At 35.4% G+C, this 22504-nt stretch overlaps 1 protein-coding gene and 1 long non-coding RNA gene across 28 annotated transcripts in view; one reads left to right on the top strand and one right to left on the bottom strand.

The window, feature by feature from the left end:
* The window catches only part of LOC137490625 (uncharacterized), a 109738-nt gene extending 103418 nt beyond the window's left edge, over positions 1-6320 (top strand). For both annotated transcript variants that reach the window (XR_012389792.1, XR_012389793.1), the window contains 2 exons: positions 5795-5927; positions 6015-6320. This is a non-coding gene — a long non-coding RNA (uncharacterized lncRNA). The remainder of the gene's footprint in view (positions 1-5794; positions 5928-6014) is intronic.
* tenm2a (teneurin transmembrane protein 2a) overlaps positions 1-22504 on the bottom strand; it is a 1361633-nt gene that overhangs the window by 445841 nt on the left and 893288 nt on the right. The gene's annotated exons all lie outside the window — the stretch shown is intronic.

Below are 22504 nucleotides of genomic sequence, written 5' to 3'. Positions count from 1 at the left end.
AGCGGGAAAACCTGAATAGGCGAGCAGGAAGAAAGAACATGACATATGGATCAAAATAAAAATTATTTGGTGCCAAAGCGAAATTCATTGTCAGTCATTTGGGAGTGTTTTGGATTCAGGAGAGAGGATGAGTCACAAAGCAAGGTAACTTGCAAGAATTGTGAAATTATAATTCCAACAAAACGGAACAATACCACAAATCAGTTCCAACACTTAAAAGAGCATCATAAAAAACTACATTATCAATGCATGTAAACAAAATCCATCAAAACAAATAAAAGCACACATCAAAGCCAGCCCAAACAGACTGAACAAGTATCCATTGTTCAAGCATTTGCAAACGTCGTGCCTTATTAGAAAAGATCAGAGAAAGAATTACAGACACAATCACATATCATATAGGCTAGGATATGATGCCTGGCACATTGTCAATAAAGACGGCTTCCAAAGACTAATACAAACACTTGACAAGATACCAGCTGCCATCTCGCACTCATTTCACACAATTTGCTATTCCCGAAATGTATAAGAAATATAAGGCAGGTGTTGAACACAAGCTCAAGCAGGTGAAATACTTTGAAACGACCACAGATATGTGGTCCAACAGAACAATGGGGGCCATACATGAGTTTAACGGTCCACAATATCAATTACAACTTTAAAATGAAAAGTTAATGATAGCAAACAGAATTCATTCCAGAAGATCACACTGGAGATAATCAACACAGGTTCATTCTGAGAACGTAGTCCTGTGGACGTTTCTGGAGACCGCGAATTATGTAGCTGGAGGTGCGTATAGCTGGATTTCATTTTTAAAGCAAACGTTATGGGTCGGTATGATGTTGTTTCTTTTGGTGCTTACCGGCTGACCGCTTACCTCCATGTGGAGGGCTTTCCCGCTGGAACCAGTTTTTCCAGTTAGCTTTTCATGTACCTCGGCGGACTTGAGACACAGACAGGAGTTGACCACGATGGCGACGATGACCAGGTTCCAGTCCAGGAAAGAACAGAATCCAAAAAATAAAACGAACGAGTGAACAACAGGGTGAGAATGTGATAAAATCCGAAAACGTGGTAAGGATCAGACGAGGGCTTTTCTTTTTCTCAATGGCTTTTGTAAACCGTCGGCTAGGTTTAGGGAAGTAAGCGTGTAGGCCGGTCATTTTGGTTTCAGGGAAGAAGGAGGGTGGGTCGGTTAATTGGCCAGTCGCCCAATCATTCAGTCATTCAGTCAGTCGACAGCGGCCTCTGGTGGGTTCAAGCAAGAAACAGCGTAGGCGCAAACGGCACTCCTGAGAGGCATTTGAGATACAAAAAGTGCACACAGCGCCCTCTCGCGGACTCGCGAAAACAAAAAATGCGTATCTCCCGGGACGTGTTTCGCGGCCTCCAGAAACATCCATGGAACTACGTTTTCAGACTGAGCCTGGGTTGGAGAAAATATATCTGAAGGTGTAAAAGAAGCTTTAGCATTATGGGGACCTTGAGCAACAAGTGTCTATCACCAAATTTATTTTTTGTTGTCTGTTTTAAAAAGAATTTTACTACAGTTTTGTTTATTAAAACCATGTTATTTCATGTATGCATGTATGTAGCTTGTTTGAAAAAGCAAAGAACAGTTGCCAATATTACAAACAAAATCCCAATCACAATATCTTAAAAAAAACTCGCAATTTGATAATTTGTTCATATGCACAGCCCTAATTCCTACCATAACTAATTTTTGTAAATAACACATACATATCAATTGTCCTCAAATCCACATTTCTCCCAAACTCCACATATTAACAATTTATTAATCAAATGCCACTCAATAGTCCATCACCCCCCTTAATTTTACACTCTCACAATTAAGAGCAACAAGAGTGCCTGTTTATTGGACTAATCCCAAAATCCACATCCTGCCTCTGCTCTCACTTTCTTAATCTGCCTCTAAATAAAGGGATTTGAGGCATCCAGGGGTTTTCTGTGCCGACATGTCGCAGCTCACACCAACCGTCACAAGCGTGCAGTCGCCAGAGCGAAGGTGCAAACGTGAAGCGGTAATTAAGGAGCAGCAGAGGGAAGCTGCTGCTCGGGGAAACAGTCAGAGACATGGCCTGGTCCACTGGGAGTTTGAGTAATGACTTCCTCTACAGCTCCGGTGAGATTACGTCTAAACCCACGCCATATCACACACACGCAGAATAACACTTGCATTAACCTACAGCTCACGTAAGGAAGTAACCGAGATGTTGTGATGCTCTGCTGAGTGTTTCTGTGGTGCTGGAAAGAGGAATATCTAAGCACACGTCATTAATGCAAATGTTTATTTAATTTTTTTTTGCATTTTATTTTTTTTTTTGCACCATACAACGAGAAGTAAAGAAGTTATGAAATATGACAACGCAGATAAATAGGATTAAAAATATTAATAAACTAATACACACTTTATGGTACAAGTAACAAACCATAATCTAGAGGTTTTAACTCAATAAACTACTCATTTGCTGCTTATTAATATTTAGTAAAGTAGTATTGGATTTAGAAAATGGATTATGGATGTAGAATAAGATCATACTTTATAAGTATAAACTGGTAAAATCTTAATAATAAGCCTGTAGAAGTTAATAGTGGGAACTGGTACTTAAAAAGTTCAAGCATTGTGTTAGAATTTTTTTACACATTATATTAAATATGTTACATTAAATATGCACTAAATTGGATGAAACAGGTTCAAAATTCTTGTTTCAAAATAGTTTGGTAACTATATAAAATACATGTAAATATGTATCGTCTCAGCACCTCACCCCTCACAAATATCACATTTAAATTAATATTTTATATGCTTTACAACATTATATTTGTGAATATACATTAGATTGTCACAATCACTTGTGATCTAATCCTAGTAGATCGCTGGTAATAAACACAGATCACTCAAGAACAAATCTGTCATCACATGGACTTCAGATCCCTGCACCACACACTCACACCTGTTCTGGTTGTCCGCAGATTGCTAACAGAACTGATTACACAGACTTTAAAAGAAAACTTTTTTGAAAAATAAAAAATAAATGAATAAATAAAAATCTTACATTTTAAAAATCAAAAATTATGATTAATTATTTGAATATATTCATTTAATAAATCTGTTATGTTCAAATGCATATATTACCTATATTCACTTAGTAAAATTCTCAATTCTTTATTGATTTTTAAAAATAAAATATTGTATATAATCATGGGAATTACGCATGAACATATCTCTAAAAATGTTTCATTGTTAAATATTTATTACAATTTTAAACAACTGCTTTCTTATTGTATGTAGTTAAAATGAAATTATTACTCCACACATTATTGCTTTAATTATTACATTATTAAAAATAATTTATTAATAGTTAAAATATCAATTATAATCAATATTAGAGTACTTTCTGAAGGATCATGTGACTGAAGACTGGAGTAATGAAGGTAAAAATTCATCATTGAAATGGAATTCACTGGAATTAATGATTTAATTAAATTATAAACTATAATTTACTTTATAGTGCAAAAACAATTTACAATTTTACAATTTGTACTGTATATTTGATTAAATAAATGCAGTCTTGGTGAGCAGCATAAGCTTATTTTAAAACATTTAAAAATCATACAGACCATGATGTTCATGATGTGTAACAAAATAAACTAAATAATGTTAATGATAAAAAGAATGAAAACAAAATAATTACGAAGTCAGAAAGCTCACAATCTCAAAACTGACAGATAAAAAAAGCAGTGTTTTAGCCTGCAGTGTCTGGGCTTAAGAATAGCTGACAAGCCTAACGCCTGTAACAACAGCAGATGAACTACATGAATAGCAGCAGGTGAGAGTGCAGAAGAGCACAGGTGCCCCTCTCATCTCCTCTCCACACATCCCTGATGAGGGTTAAAGAGACATTGGGACTTTGACACGAGAGCGTGTGACCCACAGGCCATACCAGGACCGCCAGACCAGGTCAGACGTCACCCACCAGCACCTCCCAGCAATATTAAAACAATACACTTGACAGTCTCGCACCATCATCTCAGGGAAGATTAGTAAATCTGTGTCACAGCTTGACATTCTTACCATCTGCTGGGCAAATTATTCAAATTTGCAATAAATGCCAGCATAGAAAGTGGTGATGCAGAGTAATTAGCAAACTGACAGAGGTGCCACGTAACGGCTGAGGGAAGCTGCGTTCTTCTTCTGCCTTGTTGTTGGTTTTAATCTTCATATCACAGGACACGAGAAGGGCAGGGCAGGAACATGTTAGAAAGCCACAGAAGCGCTGTTTAAACACCTCCTGGGTAAATGGCATGCGCGGCCAGGAGCCGAAACCTCTCCACGCTGAATAAATGCCAGTGGAGACAGGTTTCCTGTGTGGGAAATGTCAGCGGGAGAGGTGCGAGTGGGCCGACTCATCTCTGGTCTTCATCGGGTCAATAGGACACCCGTCCTCATCATCACCGCTCAATTTAGAAGGCGCTGGTAAAAGCATCAGAATCACTTCACGCTTGTGCTGGCTAATTTAAACCCCACGCTGCAAATGCTGGGCATGCAAGGACTGGCTTGCATTGGCTCATAAATCAGCTTTCCAAGAATGCAATCTATTAAAAATTGGGATAATAAATGCGAAATTGGACAATTTATCCCAACCTCTCAAAATGTGCTCTTCTTTATGCTCTTGAAGGATACTCTTTCCCATAAACATACATTATAATGGTTGCCATCAAGGACATTAAGTTACAACAATCAATGAAGTAAACAAATAATACATTTTTAAAGACATCCAGCATTTGCATACATATTTACATACATAAAATTTTGTAAAAATATAAAAAATTTCTTATTAGTAATTCGCAAAATTTTAGGGCAATTTTCAACAAACGAACGAACGAACAAATGAACGAACGAACGAATGAACAAACAAGGCCCTGGGCTATAAATGTGTTTTACCTTGGCAATAGTCAAAAATATACTATATAAATCTAAATTTTAGATTTTCTTTAATACCAAAAGTCTGCAGCATCCACCTGGATGGCTCGACGGTAGCCATTTTGCGCTAAAATGCACACCATACACCAGCTGATTGGTGAAGAGGAGACAGAGTGATGAAGCCAATTATGATATAAGAATGGTCAGGAGGCCATGATGGACAGAGGGCAAATTTGGCCAGGATGCCGAAGTTAAAACCCTACTCTTTTTCTAAAGACATCCTGGGATTTTTAACGGCCACAGAGAGTCAGGACCTCTAACATTTCATCCGAAAAATGGTGCTCACAGAGTAGTATATCAATACCCATCAATATAGTGGGGCGTTAGAAACCACACAAGCCACTGGTTGCGTACCCCTATTGGTCACACTAACACCACTTCCGGCAGAAATTTAGTTTTCCCATATGCAGAGAGCTAGCTTCCAGCTTAAGGATATTAAGACAATCAAAACCCATTAAGATAAGTAACAAGCATTGTACTTAAATTGGACAATTGTAAATGCAATTTTCTCATTACTTAGATTTTTTAAACCTCAGATTCCAGATTTACAAATAGTTGTATAGAATAGAATAGAATAGAATAGAATAGAATAGAATAGAATAGAATAGAATAGAATAGAAAACAGAACATAACAGAATAAAATAGAATTTAATAGAAAATAAAACTGAAGAGAAGAGAAGAGAAGAGAAGAGAAGAGAAAATAAAAAAGAAATGAACAGAATAGAATAGAATAGAATAGAATAGAATAGAATAGAATAGAATAGAATAGAATAGAATAGAATAGAATAGAAAATAAATTAGAATAGAATAGAATAAAAACAGAATGGAGTAGAATAGAAGAGAATATAAAATAAAACAGAACAGAACAGAACAGAATAGAACAAAATAGAATAGAAAATAAAACAGAATAGAATAGAATAGAGTATAAAATAAAACAGAATAGAATAAATAGAATAGAAAACAGGGTAGAATAGAATACAATACAAAATAAAACAACAGAATAGAATAGAATAGAATAGAATAGAATAGAATAGAATAGAATAGAATAGAATAGAATAGAATAGAATAGAAAATAAATTAGAATAGAATAGAATAAAAACAGAATGGAGTAGAATAGAAGAGAATATAAAATAAAACAGAACAGAACAGAATAGAACAAAATAGAATAGAAAATAAAACAGAATAGAATAGAATAGAGTACAAAATAAAACAGAATAGAATAAATAGAATAGAAAACAGGGTAGAATAGAATACAATACAAAATAAAACAACAGAATAGAATAGAATAGAATAGAATAGAATAGAATAGAATAGAATAGAATAGAATAGAATAGAATAGAATAGAATAGCCATGCATTTAAATGAGATTCCATTTGGATTCACAAATCATCAGATTTAGGCAAAGAGTCTTACTGACCTCAAACTTTAAATAGTACATTAAAAGTGAATCATACTGACAATCTATTCAAACTGCCTTCATCTAGTGTCTTATTGGCAGATTAAGGCAGTGTGAATGGTCATTTACACTAGTTTTCCAAGAATACCCATGGGCCACAGGTCACCAAACAACCTTGCCCATATGACATCATAATCAGGGCCTACAATAAACAAGTCTGGAGGGAAGCAATTAATGTCCATCTGATGAAGAGTCACAGATGACTGAAGGCTGGTCTGGCTGAGGGACAGCTACAGTAAACCCAAAGGGCTCCATGACAAGGGGAGGGAATCTGCAATATGCTGCACGCTCAGAGAAGCATTGCCAAACCCCGCCATCTCTAATGGTGGCATATTCAAGATGGACCTGCATGATAAACAAGACAATACTGCACAATATGAAAAGGCAAATATTGTGGCTGCTTATTGGCAGGTCTTTGAAAAATGACTCACACCTTCACAATAGGAAACCAAATTAACATATTTCGAAAAAGAAAATGTGTGTGTGTGTGTGTGTGTGTGTGTGTGTGTGTGTGTGTGTAATTCAGTTTATTTATTGCACTGAATTTTAACTTTCCATTTTTCCGTCTATTCATCCATCCATCCATCCATCCATCCATCCATCCATCTATCTATCTATCTATCTATCTATCTATCTATCTATCTATCTATCTATCTATCTATCTATCTATCTATCTATCTATCTATCTATCTATCTATCTATCTATCTTATACTGTCCAGCCATCCGTCCATTCATTCATCCATCCATCCATCCATCCATCCATCCATCCATCCATCCATCCATCCATCTATCTATCTATCTATCTGTCTGTTTTATACTGTCCAGCCGTCCATCCATCCATCCATCCATTCATTCATTCAATTGATCATTCATTCATCCATCTATCTGTCAATAAAGCAGTTATTATAATTTAACCAGAAAGTGACATTCCTAATGGCTATTAGCACATTAGCTAAACAAATGTATTAATAAGTTATCTAAAAGGAACCATGTTATAATATAAACAAACTATGACATAAACAATGAAGTATATAAACAGCCTAATTAACATTATAAAAATGTAAGTTTTCAATTATAACTGACAGTTTTTTGTAAGTTCCCACAATATCAAAACTGTGATTTTTTGTTATTAGATTTTATATGACTTATTTAAGCGAATGTTTACACAATTCAGTTAGTGACACGCAAATTGCAAGAAAACAATCAAAGAATATATTCCATTTCATTGCATTCACAGCGCTGCCACAGAATAGACTGCAATTAAAATAAATCAATAATTTGCCAAATAAAATACAATTCAGTTGCTGGTAAGATATGGAAGAAAACATTGTGATCAAAATTTCCACAAAACAAAGCACGCTAGCAGACCCAAATCCACTGATATATGCATACAGTAAGAGGCTGTATTTTGAAGGACCTCTGAGCGCAGCAAAAGTTTAAAGTGACGTTCAGTAGCACTTCCCAAGGGCACTTGATCATCCACAGCAGCGCTACATGTTTAATGCGCATCATTCTCCTACAACGTCCCATTTTATCCACAACAAAGTCACAGATACTGAAGAGTGTTCTGCATAACCAAGTGTCAATTTTTATGAGTTGACACCCTCATACCAAAACACTAACAGAATTTACTGTGTCTGTCTGTTCTCTCTTTGTCAACCACCAACCCATTCCAACATATTTCCTGACTTTCTCCCTTTCCTGATGTCACAGGACAGAAGTTGCCTTTGGGGGGCCAATGGAAACATGGTTCCAGCTTCAATGACATAGCTCACTGGTCCAATTAAGCATGCTAGATTTAGCGTCATTAGAAGAGACATCTTTTGGAAGCAAGAAATTCGGGATGAAATGAAGGCTGCACTAGCGACTCCCTGTCAATTGGCATAGAGCAGGAATAGGTATCACTCCCATGGACTATATATCTAGCACAGCAATATATTTAACATTTAAACAAAAAAAAATTAAATAAACAATAGATGTTTGAGGACACTTGGCATTCTGTGTTTTAATGCAATACTTATTGGGGGGAAGCACTTGCATGTGTTTATTTACTCCTTTATAAAGCAGTTAGCTGGTTAATGTAGTATCTTACTGTCACAGTCCGATGTAAGGTGCAGGGGAGAGAAACAAAAGTGTGGATCCAAATGCAGCATTGACGGAACTAAATGAAAATCTATTTAAAAAAAAAAGTAAAACAAGACAAGACAAAACAAAACAAACCACCAAACACATCGACATCATGGGAGTAATGAAAATAACAACAGACAACAAAAGGGGCAAACAAACTGAAATAAATAGTGCTGGTGATGAGTGGGAATGAGCTGCAGCTGTGTGTGTGTGTGTGTGAGAGAGAGAGAGAGAGAGAGAGAGAGAGAGAGAGAGAGAGAGAGAAGAGAGTGTCTGGATGAGGGCTAGCTGGATCATGTGTAGATTAGTGCAATGCATTCTGGTCCTAGTAGTTTATGTGGTGTGTGCATCTGCAGCAGCTCGATCACTGGTGATCATGACACTTAGGATATACAGTACAATATATTCAGCATTTACTTACATTTTAATGACATCAAATATAATAAAAAAGTTTTGAGTATTTCTTATTTTTATTCTTGTTACAATTATTATTATTATTATTATTATTATTATTATTATTATTTGCTGCTGATAGGGCATCTGCTCCGCAAAAACACGTCAGAGTAATTGGTGGTTCATTCCACTGTGGCGACCTCTGATAAAGCAGGGACTAAGCCGAAGGATAGTGAGTTAGTGTGCAATAATATTATTTTATTATTATTATTATTATTATTATTATTATTATTATTATTATTATTATTATTATTATTAAAATATTTTCAACAAATAAACAACCAAAAAATTTGCTCATTTTGTGCAACTAATTAATTTATTTATTTATTTGTTTATAATAATAATAATAATAATAATAATAATAATAATAATAATAATAATAAAATAATATTATTGCACACTAACTCACTATCCTTCGGCTTAGTCCCTGCTTTATCAGAGGTCGCCACAGTGGAATGAACCACCAATTACTCTGACGTGTTTTTGCGGAGCAGATGCCCTATCAGCAGCAAATAATAATAATAATAATAATAATAATAATAATTGTAACAAGAATAAAAATAAGAAATACTCAAAACTTTTTTATTATATTTGATGTCATTAAAATGTAAGTAAATGCTGAATATATTGTACTGTATATCCTAAGTGTCATGATCACCAGTGATCGAGCTGCTGCAGATGCACACACCACATAAACTACTAGGACCAGAATGCATTGCACTAATCTACACATGATCCAGCTAGCCGTCATCCAGACACTCTCTTCTCTCTCTCTCTCTCTCTCTCTCTCTCTCTCTCTCTCTCTCTCTCTCTCTCTCTCTCTCTCTCTCTCTCTCTCTCTCTCTCTCTCTCTCTCTCTCTCTCTCTCTCTCTCTCTCTCTCTCTCTCTCTCTCTCTCTCTCTCTCTCTCTCTCACACACACACACACACAGCTGCAGCTCATTCCCACTCATCACCAGCACTATTTATTTCAGTTTGTTTGCCCCTTTTGTTGTCTGTTGTTATTTTCATTACTCCCATGATGTCGATGTGTTTGGTGGTTTGTTTTGTTTTGTCTTGTCTTGTTTTACTTTTTTTTTTAAATAGATTTTCATTTAATAATAATAATAATAATAATAATTGCTGCTTTGCAAAACATATATCAGAGTAATTGGTGGTTTATTCCACTGAGGCGACCCCTAATAAAAGAGGACTAAGCCAACAGATAGTGAGTTAGTGTGAGTTAATGTGCAATATTATTATTATTATTATGATTATGATTATTATTATTATAAAAAATATTTTCAACAAATTATCAACAACCAAATAATTAGTTCATTTGGTGTATTTATTTATTATTATTTTTTATGATATAATACTGAAATAACAATAATAATAATAATAATAATAATAATAATAATAATCCTTATTGCAGTTATTTTTATTTGTTTATGTACATTTAATTATTATTATTATTATTTTATAGTCAAGCACAATAATCCTTTCAAAGTAAACCACTGACAATCTGCCAGGGTATAGTTTCAGAAAATGATATTTTTATTATTCCATCTCTATCCACGATCCTTTTAAAATATCTGTCCTCTCGAAAAAGCCATTTGGTAACGGCTGCATTTGAGCAATACGGCAAGTGCTGTCGGCCATTCATCTCCGCCAAACAAATGACCTCCAAGGTGGCTTGATGACTGTGAACGCAGCAGGGGTGACAGTGGAAGGTTAGATGTGAGTGGGACCTCCAGAGAGGCCCGAGACAGTGGGTGTGAAGAGATCTGACCCTCTGCTGAAAAAGGAACTACACAATGCTTCAGGTCAATGTCACTGGATCCCCCACTGATAGCAGCCATTACTCCACAGCAGCCAGACTGTAAATCCAAGGACAGCAGCATAGCTTTCCAGTGTGCATTTCAAAAAGTCAGCTCAAAACTTTACAAGTAAACAGCCTGTAGAAAACAACACTCTCAGTGGCCTCTACTGATACATAGCCATCAATGTTGGCACCATTGGTAAATGCAAGAATTTTTTTTTACCATAATATACAAAAAAAAAACAAAAACAAAAAAACTCATACAATTGCAAACATTTAAAAAATAAAATAAAATAATAGCGTCTGCCTATTACTTGCACCTATATGAACAATTTTTCAAATATTCCCATTGGTATTTTACACATTGTAGTACTTTTGGGTGACCAAAAATATTAAATTTTTCCAACTCAAATGCATAAAACAAAGACCACATAGGTCAAACCAACAATTTGTAAGACCAAAAGAACAGAACTGTAATTTAATGAAAAAGGTTGTTGAGCTTAACAAAATGTTAAGTGGCTATAAGAAGATAGCAAAATCAAAACAAGTGTTGTGAATTGGCCAGGAAAAAGACGTGTTTTCATTTTATCTTAATGCAATGTTAGGAGAAAAGCTCAACTGACCAATAAATAAATAAATAAAAATTTGAGAATTGCAGAAGTTTGTTGAGTCTTAGGGTGAGAAATTTCTTCAATATTTTTAATAAATATCTTTAAAAATAAAATAAAATTCAATTCAATTTAATTAAATTAAATTAAGGTCGAAGCAGTGGCGTAGTAGGTAGTGCTTTCGCCTTACAGCAAGAAAGTCGCTGGTTCGAGCCTCGACTCATTTGGCGTTTCTGTGTGGAGTTTGCATGTTCTCCCTGTGTTCGTGTGGGTTTCCAAAGACATGCGGTACAGGTGAACTGGGTAGGCTAAATTGTCCGTAGTGTTTGAGTGTGTGTGTGAATGTGTGTGTGGATGCTTTCCAGAGATGGGTTACGTCTGGAAGGGCAACCACTAAATTAAATTAAAATAAATTAAACTCAATTCAATTAATGGGAAAAATTCTTTGAAAATTGCATAAAGTTTGTTGAGTCTTAGGATCAGAAAGCCTTTAAATATTTTATTTTTTATTTTTTTGTGGGTGAAGCAGTGGTGGTAGGTAGTGCTGTCGCCTCACAGCAAGAGGGTTGCTGGGTTGCTGGTTCGAGCCTTGGCTCAATTGGCGTTTCTGTGTGGAGTTTGCATGTTCTCCCTGCATGGGTTTCCTCAGGGTGCTACGGTTTCCCCCACAGTACAAAGACATGCGGTACAGGTGAATTGAATAAGCTAAATTGTCCGTAGTGTATGAGTGAGTGTGTGAATGTGTGTGTGTGGATGTTTGCCAGAGATGGGTTGCGGCTGGAAGGGCATCCGCTGCGTAAAAACTTGCTGGATAAGTTGGCAGTTCATTTTGCTGTGGAGACCTCGGATTAATAAAGGGACGAATGAATGAATGAATGAATGATTACATGTTTTGGTTTGGTTTTGGTTTGGTTAAGCAAAACATTTTCTGAAAGTTGTGGTAGGTAATCGAGTCTTCGGGTCAGAAACCCTTTTTTTTTTAATAATACTAAAAAAAAAAAAGTATTTTATTTTATTTCATTGACATGTATAACTGCTATGCCTGCAATTGATTGTTTTTATTTTTTGTTTAAAAAATAATTTTATTTAAAAATGAAAAATTATTTAAAAGATCAAACAATCAAGAAATTTCTTTTAACAGCCTACTTTGCACAAATTTACCAAGAGTGCCAATATTAGTTGTACACTGCAGTGAATATAGAGTAGTTGAAATATTCAACATCAGTCTTTTAAAGCAGAAGTGAGGCGTAGACATCATATTGATGGAAATGCAAAGGGAAATATCCTCTTCCTCCACTACATGGGGGCCTTTCGGGTTTTATGCTAAATGCACATCCACTAGTCACTTCACAGCGTTACTTCTCAGCGAGAGCCTACGGGCAATAGTGCTTTTTTATTTGTTTGTAATGTTAAAGCATTCCACAAATGGCCAAGTCGGTGGTGTAAATTGTGCGTACTTACATTTAGGCAATCGACAGAGCTCGTTACAACAAAACACAGTGGCTAAATTTATTTAGAATGGACTGAAAATCCAATATGCCAGTGGGAGGGGGAGAGAGAGAAAAAGAAAGAGGCAGAGATGTGGAGATAGACGCGGTAAAGAGAAGGAGATGCTGAGAAGGTAAATTGAAAACGTAAAAGATTGCATAGAAATTATCCCCTGTGAAGGTTCTATTCTGAAACAAAAATAGATGAATATGGACCAGGTGTAGTATGATGCAAACAAAGAACATCCATCAATTTGTTGTGTTTGTAACTGCTTATTAAATATATCTGTGTATTGAAGTAGAAAGACGCATGAGTATATGACAAAGAGGTCAAGAAGCATTCATTACATGTGTAGTAATGCTGAGGCAAAAAAAAAAATGTTTGTAATGGGAGGTATTTACGAGTGAAACAAGATATTTAATGAGAAACAATGTATGGCTTGGAACTTAAAATGTCAGTTACACTGAAAAAATAAGCACAAACAACACAAGTCTTAATGTTTTTGTTTTTTGTTTTTTGCGACAAATTAATTGTTTAATGCTCAATCCACTTAAATTTGCTAAAAACAAACAAGGTAACTTCATTTCTTCAAATTGTCCTGACACAAATCGATGTTGTGGAACCCAGCATTTTTTAATAGTGTAATAGGCTGTAATACAATGTATAAAAAATACAGGGCTCCACACAATTCCTTCGTGTTGTGCCAAAACAAATTGATTAAATAAAGTTTTTGCAAATTTTAATTGGATTCAACGAAAGAAATTTGTCTCAAAAACAATTTAAAATGGTGTTATTTCAACTCATTTTACATAAGTACTGTAGTTTGAAAAAGCAGCAACAGTGATTGCTAAATATACCTAATTTAATTTATGAATATAATACTGATGTTGCAGGGTCAGAAATTGACAGGGCCTTGTGGAAAATATTCCACAAAAAATGGGGGGAAAAAAAGGCATATTAACTAAGAATCCAAAAAATGAGTATGCAAACTACTAGAATACTACTAGAGTACTACTTTAGTACTACTTTTTTAGATACTAGAGTATCCAAAACATAGCCAAGTACAATTACATCTATAAAGATTAGTCACAATTAAAGTTAGAAATGAAAATAAAGGAAAAGAGTGCAGTGATGTATCAGATTTAGATTTTATTGATGCACATTTGGAACACTGAGCATTCTTATCAATTTAATGTGTTTTTATTGAGCTTATTGTGCTTGGATTGGTTATTTTTAAGAGTGGAGCACATTTTCACTTCAGTTTCACTTCAGTTTTCAATTTGCAGCACTTGCATCACGCAGTTTGTCGGCTGCACATCCATGATATAAATCTCCCTTCCACCACATCCCAAAGATGCTCTATTGGATTGAGATCTGGTGACTGCCATTTAAGTACAGTGAACTCAAGTGCCAAGAAAATATCCCCCACACCATTACACCACCAACAGCAGCCTGAAGTGTTGATACAAGGAAAAAAATGGATCTATGCTTTCAGGTTGTTGATGACAAATTCTGACCCTACCATCCAAATGTTGCAGCAGAAATTTGAGACTCATCAGACCAGGCAACGTTTTTCCAATCTTCTATTGTCCAATTTTGGTGAGCCTGTACCAATTGTAGCCTCAGTTTCCTGTTCTTAGCTGACAGGAGTGTCACTCTGTGTGGTCTTCTGCTGCTGTAGCACATCCGCCTCAAGGTTCAACATGTGCATTCAAGGATGCTCTTCTGCATACCTTGGTTGTATCGAGTGGTTACTTGAGTGAGTTACAGTTCCCTTCCTAGCAGCTGGAACATTCTCTGCCCATTCTCCTCTGACCTCTGACATCAACAAGGCATTTGCACACACAAAACTGCCGCTCACTGGATATTTTTTATTTATTTATTTTTTATTTTTTGGGGACCTTTCCCTGTAAACCCTAAAGATGGCTGTGTGTGAAAATCCCAGTAGATTAGCAGTTTCTGAAATACTCAGACAAGCCCGTCTGACACCAACAACCATGCCACATGTCACTTAAAACACGTTTTTTTTTCCCATTCTGATACTTTACTTTAACTGCAGCAGATTTTCTGATTGGCTGATTATAAATTATATATATAGTCGGGTTACTCTGAAACAACTTCAACAAAGAAACTGTTGAGCCAACTGAGTAATTATAATCCACGTTGTAGGTACGTGATATGTATAATGTAAATGTTTCATGGAGGTTAAAGGTCCTTCCATATAAATTCAAGTCAAAAAAGTATTTTCAGGAGTGCAAAAATCAATAAGGTTATGTGGTACTTGATACAAATATATTAGCTAAATTTGCTCAATTAAAATAAATATTGAACAAATTTGACTCTCTCTGTTTTGTCAGTCTTGGCAGTGTCATATTCACTTCATGTTCCCAACTTCATTTACACCTGTTCCAGTAATATCTCTATGTCTTTTTTTACATAATCCTGCATTGAAATCACTCAGAGAATGTGCTAAAAAGCTTATTACAGATGAACATTTTATTAGCTCTACTTTTCATCATTATACAAACACTAAACGGCATTTGGGGAATTTTGTGTTTACATTTGCATGAATTGTCTTGACAGAAACAAGGTGTCCTTGCAGAGTTCCTGAGTGCAGAAAACATCTAAACAGCCCTGATGAAAGATTAAAAAGTGGAGCGAGAGACTGAAAGAGTGTGAAAGCAAAGAGAGTGTCTAATGCGGCCTCCGCACTGAGCGCTGAGGGAACAGACGCCCTCTACAAAAGAATTGCTTATTTGTTAGAACATTTATTCCTAACCTAAAATGCACTGCTACGCTAGTTTAAGCAATGCAGCGCAAATGATCTTGCCTCTTCCGTCGGTCTTGTCTCGTGTTCCCTCAATGGCGATGAAATTGCCTTTATTCGACTCTGGATTCTATGCTGGATGGACTAATTAAACAAAGGTAGAGTTTGAAGGGTGATTACGGCAGACTGATTAATCTCTGTGGAGTGAAGAGATTCAGAGTGGGCTCAGAAGAGTGTTTGAGAAAATGCTGCTTCATATTCTCACCTCCGACAAGGGATGTTGGGGTTATTAAACACACACACACACACACACACATCCACGCACACAAACTAAAAAACACAAGCATTGTTCTCAGTCATGTGTTCCTACTCTAATTGTATCCACTCAGCATCACTTTCCATCCCCTTGTGCTTCCTTTCATTTTGTGTAAAGTCTTCCACCGTCCCCTTGGCTGGCAGCACATGTCATCCTGCAGTAATTATCTGCGCCCATTCCGGAAAGTGACCTTCAGCAACTCTGAGAAACATACTAATCAGAGAGCAATTAGAGCAGATTTGTCAAAAGCAGCAATGTGAGTCTCAACAGCGATCGCTTCCTTGCATGGGCCTGCAAACATTCAGTGTTTGCACCGCAGGGAATTTATCAGCCATAGACAGGAATAATTCTTGCAAATATTCTCTGTCGTTAACAGACAAGTGTACAGTTTTCACACCCTGGTGCAATAGTGATTTCTGACTGAAAGAGAACAGCCGCTGTTCTAATAAGTGATTCACTAAAGGTGTCTAAAAATGTAAAAGAAGAGAAAGCTGAGAAAAAAATAGGAGATACTACAAAAGATTAAAACATTGTAATGGCATAATCAATCGCTACAAGGTTTGCTGATTTGTTTTATTTACCGTCTCAAGTTTTTATACAAAAGCATTCTTGTGAAATGGTTAAATAGCTTTTTAAAAGTCAAATACAAAGCAAAAGACAAGATGAGATAAATAACAAATTGACAAAACAAGAAAAACAACAAAATGTAAAGATTAAAAGCCAAATGAAACAAGACAAAAGGCTTGATGAAATAAACAAAAATCAAAAACTAGAAAAGCAAATAACAACAAAAAGATATACAAACAACACAAAACTACTGAAACAAAACACAAGTGAAAATAACAAAAATAATCTAGATAAGACAAAAAACCAATAAGACCAAAGACAAAAAAAAATTAAACAAAACAAACGACTTGACAAAATAAACAAAAATAAAAACTAGGCAAACAACAGAAAAAAAGCAAACATACAAGACTAAACAAAACAAGCAGATAAAACAAAACAAATGAAGCAGAACACAAGAAGTAAAAAAAAAAACAGGGCAAAAAAGAATAAAGACTAAAAAATTAAACTAGACAAAAGGCTTGACAAAATAAACAAAAAATAAAAACCAAATAAACAAACAACACAAAAAAAGACAAACAAACATAAACGACTAAATAAAACAATTGAAACAGAACTCAAATAGTAAAAAACTAACAAAAAACGATAAAGACTGAAAAATGAAACAAGATAAAAGGCCTGGCAAAATAAACACAAAATAAAAAAGCCAAACAACAAAAAGTCAAACAAACATACAAGACTAAACAGAAAAGCACACAACAAATAAACAAATTAAACAAGACAAAAGGCTCGACAAAAAATAAAAATAAAAAATTTATTACAACTAGAAAAACAAACGACCTAAAAAAGACAAACAAACATGACTAAACAAAACAAGAAAACAAAGAAATGAAACACAAGAGACAATGGAAACACAAACTAGACAAGACCAAAGACCAAAAAGACTTAAGACTAAAAAATGAAACAAGAAGAAAGGTGTGACAAATAAACAAACAAAAACTAGACAAACAAACAACACAAAAAAGACAAACCAACATTCACGAACAAGCAAAGTAAACAAACGGAACAGAACAGAAAGACCAAAAAGGTCAAGAAAGAAAGAAAGAAAGAAAGAAAGAAAGAAAGAAAGAAAGAAAGAAAGAAAGAAAGAAAGAAAGAAAGAAAGAAAGAAAGAAAGAAAGAAAGAAAGAACAAAAATTCCAAACGTGTGGAAATCTAGGACGAGGGATGTGTTAAGTGTATCCTCAATAATTTACTCAGCAACACGCACAACAGAAAACACATTAGGTTGATTAAAGTAAGGAAAAGGAGTAAGGAAACACGCACACAATGAGTGCCTTTTCAAGATGTTTATCCTCTTGACATTTACAGCTGACACAATCTAACATGTCTTTCGCTCCATTTTAATGACTAGAAGTGATCATGGACAAAGCAGATCTCTTGCATTCCTTTCTTTTCCACTCCATTTGTCTCTCATCTTCACAAACACCCTTTCAAAACATGGCACATCAAAGCAATGCATATGCTTTCATTCTGAACGCATCTGCAACACTTACAGTTGCATTCTACCACACGCGAACCCATCGCGAAAGCCTCGTTTCGCTCTTGCTATGTAGATTAGGTGGTGAAACCTGGCGCTAAAGCTATTTCCAGCAATAAATGGTTATGTTGTGCATTAAATGTCAACTTTAGATGACTAAGTATGGGGTGTCTAGCTAAGTGGAACACCATTAACACTTTCAGCAACTTAAAAGTGCATATTTTCAAAGAACTGGCAATTACCTAAGATACAGATACACATATTGGCTTGTCACATTTGAAAGTGTATATCCCTGGTCGTTCTTGTCTGGATAAACACAATCCTGATTATCTTGTTCCGCGTACAGCATTAGCTTATCCTGGGTTAGCAACTAATCATGAGTAGTTAGGTTATGAGATTTGATGCAAAACATTCACAAGTCTGGGATTAGCGCTCTTATTTGCATACTGATCATGTTTATAACATTGGAGGGCCGAATTTGGAATGCAACCTGTTTTAATAACAGCTCGTCCATCTGTGAAAATGCCACCAAACAAATCTGCTCTGGATTTCTTCTTAAAGAGAGAAAAAAATATTTCTTTATCGCTTCTCATTACCAGTCAGTTTATACTGTTTCCCTCAGATGCTGAATCTAAACTGATTTCTCTGATGTCACATGAATATTTAATGAAGCAAGTGGTGAGGAGGTTTATGATTGGTTTTCTATAGCTAAATACCTCTAAATGGCATTGCAATATGTGCTTTATTAGAAAAAAAAACTTGAAAATATGCTAGGCCAAATTTCGAGAAATAATAGTTTACCCAAAAACTTACTAGGTTGCTGTTACTGAGGCAACGTAAGAGTAAATAATTCAATAAATGTTCAAACAATTAATACACTGTGCAGTATATACACATCCCATGATAATACAGTGAGGTCCTAATCAGACTCTACAAGCAGTGTTGCTAACTATTTTCAACGAAATGGTGTTAAGTTCTGCTCGAAATGTCGCTAAATGTCGCCAGATTACGTCATACATCAATTTGCATATTACTGACGTCATCATGTCCAGCAATTTCTGTTTGTTTAACAGCTTATGGTTAATAAAGGGGTATTTATATTTGCACTACGCTTTATACAATATATGCATGTGAATTTAATTAAATGTATAGTTTGAATGTAGTATACGAGTACAGATGTGTAGTGAATTTGCAGTAATCTCTCAGACATAATAAACAAACAAGTTCAGAAACTGTCACTAAAATCTTTGTGATTGTAAACAAGAAAAGAATAGATGGCCAAATTAAATTGTTAAAATTTAAAACAAGGGAGAAGCAGATTGGTTTGACTGTACAAGAAAAATACCTCACGCTCGCGGTGTTAAATCATTTGCCAGTGGTACGCTAGGAATGATCTGCTCTTAGGCTGCAGGTGGGAGAGACGTGGAGGACTGGGCCACCTGTGATCATGGGGGTGGGGTTGTCGGCATCACCCGTAGCTCATTGAAAAGAGTAGGAACAGTACAGTACAGACAGATGAGAGTCTATAAAAAAATCTTCAGCAACACCAAAAAAGTCAGTAGATTTGTTGCCAGTCGCTTTTTCGAAATTTGTCGCTAAAGGGGTCTGAAAAGACAAAGTCGCTAAGTTGGCAACACTGTCTACAAGAAACTCACAGCAAAAATACAAATACAATCACAGCAAATAGTCTAGATCACCTTACAATGTCATAAATGTTTAGGCCACTGCATGATCTTATTTGAAGCAATGCTAACAGGACTATAAGTCATTTAAAGCAAAAGCCTGTACACTTCCTACCCAATTTTGACAGCTGTAACCTTCAAAATAGTCTATTGCAATCTTTCGGTGTAGTACAGTAATGAATGTCATGTAATAAATTGTTTGGTTATTTTGTAAAACACTTTTTAGATAGTGTAGCCACAACTCAAGCACCAATACAATTTGAACAATGAATATATATATATATATTGTGTGTGTGTGTGTGTGTGTGTGTGTGTGTGTGTGTGTGTGTTTGCGTGTTACATATCTGAACACAAATGTGTTTAATAACATAGTTATGACACAGTTATTACAAGAAGATGGTGAATTATGAGGACACTGCTGATGTCCTCACTTGTGTACAAATTTTGTTGTTGTGAATAGAAGCTTTTATCACAATATACGGTATTATCACCGTATTCATTCATTAATTCCTTTTTGTTTTCGGCTTAGTGCCTTTAGTAATTCAGGGTCGCCACAGGGGAATGAACCACCAACTTATCCAGCATGTTTTTATGCAGCAGATACCCTTCCAGACACAACCCATCTCTGGAAAATTATCACCATATATAACCATATATTTAAATAAATTATTTGACAAAGGATGGTTACGTACAATAGGTAGCACTTATTTCTCTTTAATAAAAGTTAGTTAATATATTCAAATCAACAGTGAAAAATAGCCACACTTTAACGTTTTTATTTTTATAAAACGAAGATATTTTTATATTAATAAAGTATTTTATCAGTTATTAACTCTATTTAAAAAAAATGATAATGAGTCTAAAATAATGTTTTATTAGGCTAACAATGTCTTATTAGGCTATATAAATGCTTGGATTATTAGATGCTTTTGTAGTTAACTACCTTGAATCTAGTTAAATTAACAGATGTTAACAAATGGAAGCATACCGTACACAATTATTGAAAAACAAGTCTATATAGAGTCACAAAACATTGAATGTTATTAACCAGATTAAAATAAAAAAGTTTAATGGTTGAAAATAAATCAAAAAGTATTTAAACATTTAGTGCTGAGATGAACAACAGCTGGCAATAAAACAATCTGAATCTTCCTAAAAAAAAACACTCTAAAAGTTTAAATAATTGTTTACAGTATTTAAGTGCCTACACTATTAATATTGTAAATGTTCATTATAACAATATGTTGAATTATTGAAAATAGGCATGCTGTATGTCTAGTGTGTGAGTGTATGTGTGTGCGCATGTATCCAGTCACCTACTCTTCTATAACACTTCTACGCACAGTTCTGCCAATGGTGCATAAGATAAAATCCAGCAACACAAACTTGCTTTTGTCACTCCTGCTGTCTCATACAGGCACGATTTGAATTCAGCACCGTGGCCAAATGCCATGACGCAAATAAGCAGAGTACAAACTTCCAGCTTTCTGTCAGCTCTCCCTATACTGCCAGCTTGCTGTAGTTATGGGAGAAAGTCTCCTGCTGGCATCACGCTGACGGCCAAAAATTACTATATTAACTAATGTAGATATAGCAGAAAATGCCTACATGGTCTGAACACAATCTTCCTGGGTGCAATATGATCACTTGCAAAAAACAGAGCAGGCTGAAGACTGTGTTTGAAAACAAATCAAAACTGTCTGCATCCTGAACTGTCTCTAAGGTTGTATTAGCATTTTTTTTTTCACCACTAATATCCAGGTGACTGCTAGCATTCGGTGTAACCACGTGGAGGGTCTGCATCATTTGCTTTCATAATTCATGACAAATTACTCTTCGTTAACTGATAATCTGTCCTGTAATCGTGATTTGCATTCAGGAATAAAGGTGTCTTACAGTTTAGGTCAAAAGTATTTCTTCCTTTTTTAATATTTATTAAGAGCAGAGATGCCCAAAGTAGGGGCCGTGGGCCTAAATTGGCCCATTGTAACCTTTGACTTGCCCAACCATCCCATCTGAGAAGAGAGCGAGAATGATAAAGAGGGTTGGGGAGAATACCTTTAACAGAGATCATCATTTCTCACTTGACATAATTTTTGGTTTGTTTGTTTGTTTGTTTGTTTGTTTGTTTGTTTGTTTGTTTTATTGCTGCTACAAAAAAAGCAAACTGAATTTAAATGTTAAAATTAAACATTGTAAATGAATTTATTCATTCAATCAATTTCTTTTCGGCTCAGTTCCTTAAAGGGCCATGAAACCCCCTCGTTTCAGCAGGGTGTTTTCACACCTCTACTTTGGAAAAAGTCAGAAAAGTGGGCGTGTCCAGCTCTGTTTAGGGGGGAGTGTTGGAGGAACTAAAGTGGGATGGTGTGGGAGTGTCTATTTGTGCACGCGCGAGTTTCAGAGTCAAAATACATACACATACACATACACATACACATACACATACACATACACATACACACACACACACACACACACACACACACACACACACACACACACACACACACACACACACACACACACACACACACACACACACACACAGACAGGAGAAAGTGATGGTGTTTAACCTACATGGACATCTGTAGTCGAATTATTTGCCAAATTATTAAATGTTGGACTTTAACTGCAGTTTGGCTCTTTCATTCAGGGAATTCATTCATGCCTCTCGCGACAAACGAGAAATTTGA

Source organism: Danio rerio, chromosome 14 (genome assembly GCF_049306965.1).
Source record: "Danio rerio strain Tuebingen ecotype United States chromosome 14, GRCz12tu, whole genome shotgun sequence".
In the NCBI taxonomy this organism is placed as follows: domain Eukaryota; kingdom Metazoa; phylum Chordata; class Actinopteri; order Cypriniformes; family Danionidae; genus Danio; species Danio rerio.
Note: the sequence above shows the minus strand (reverse complement) of the source record. Positions and strands in the feature narration are given on the sequence as shown.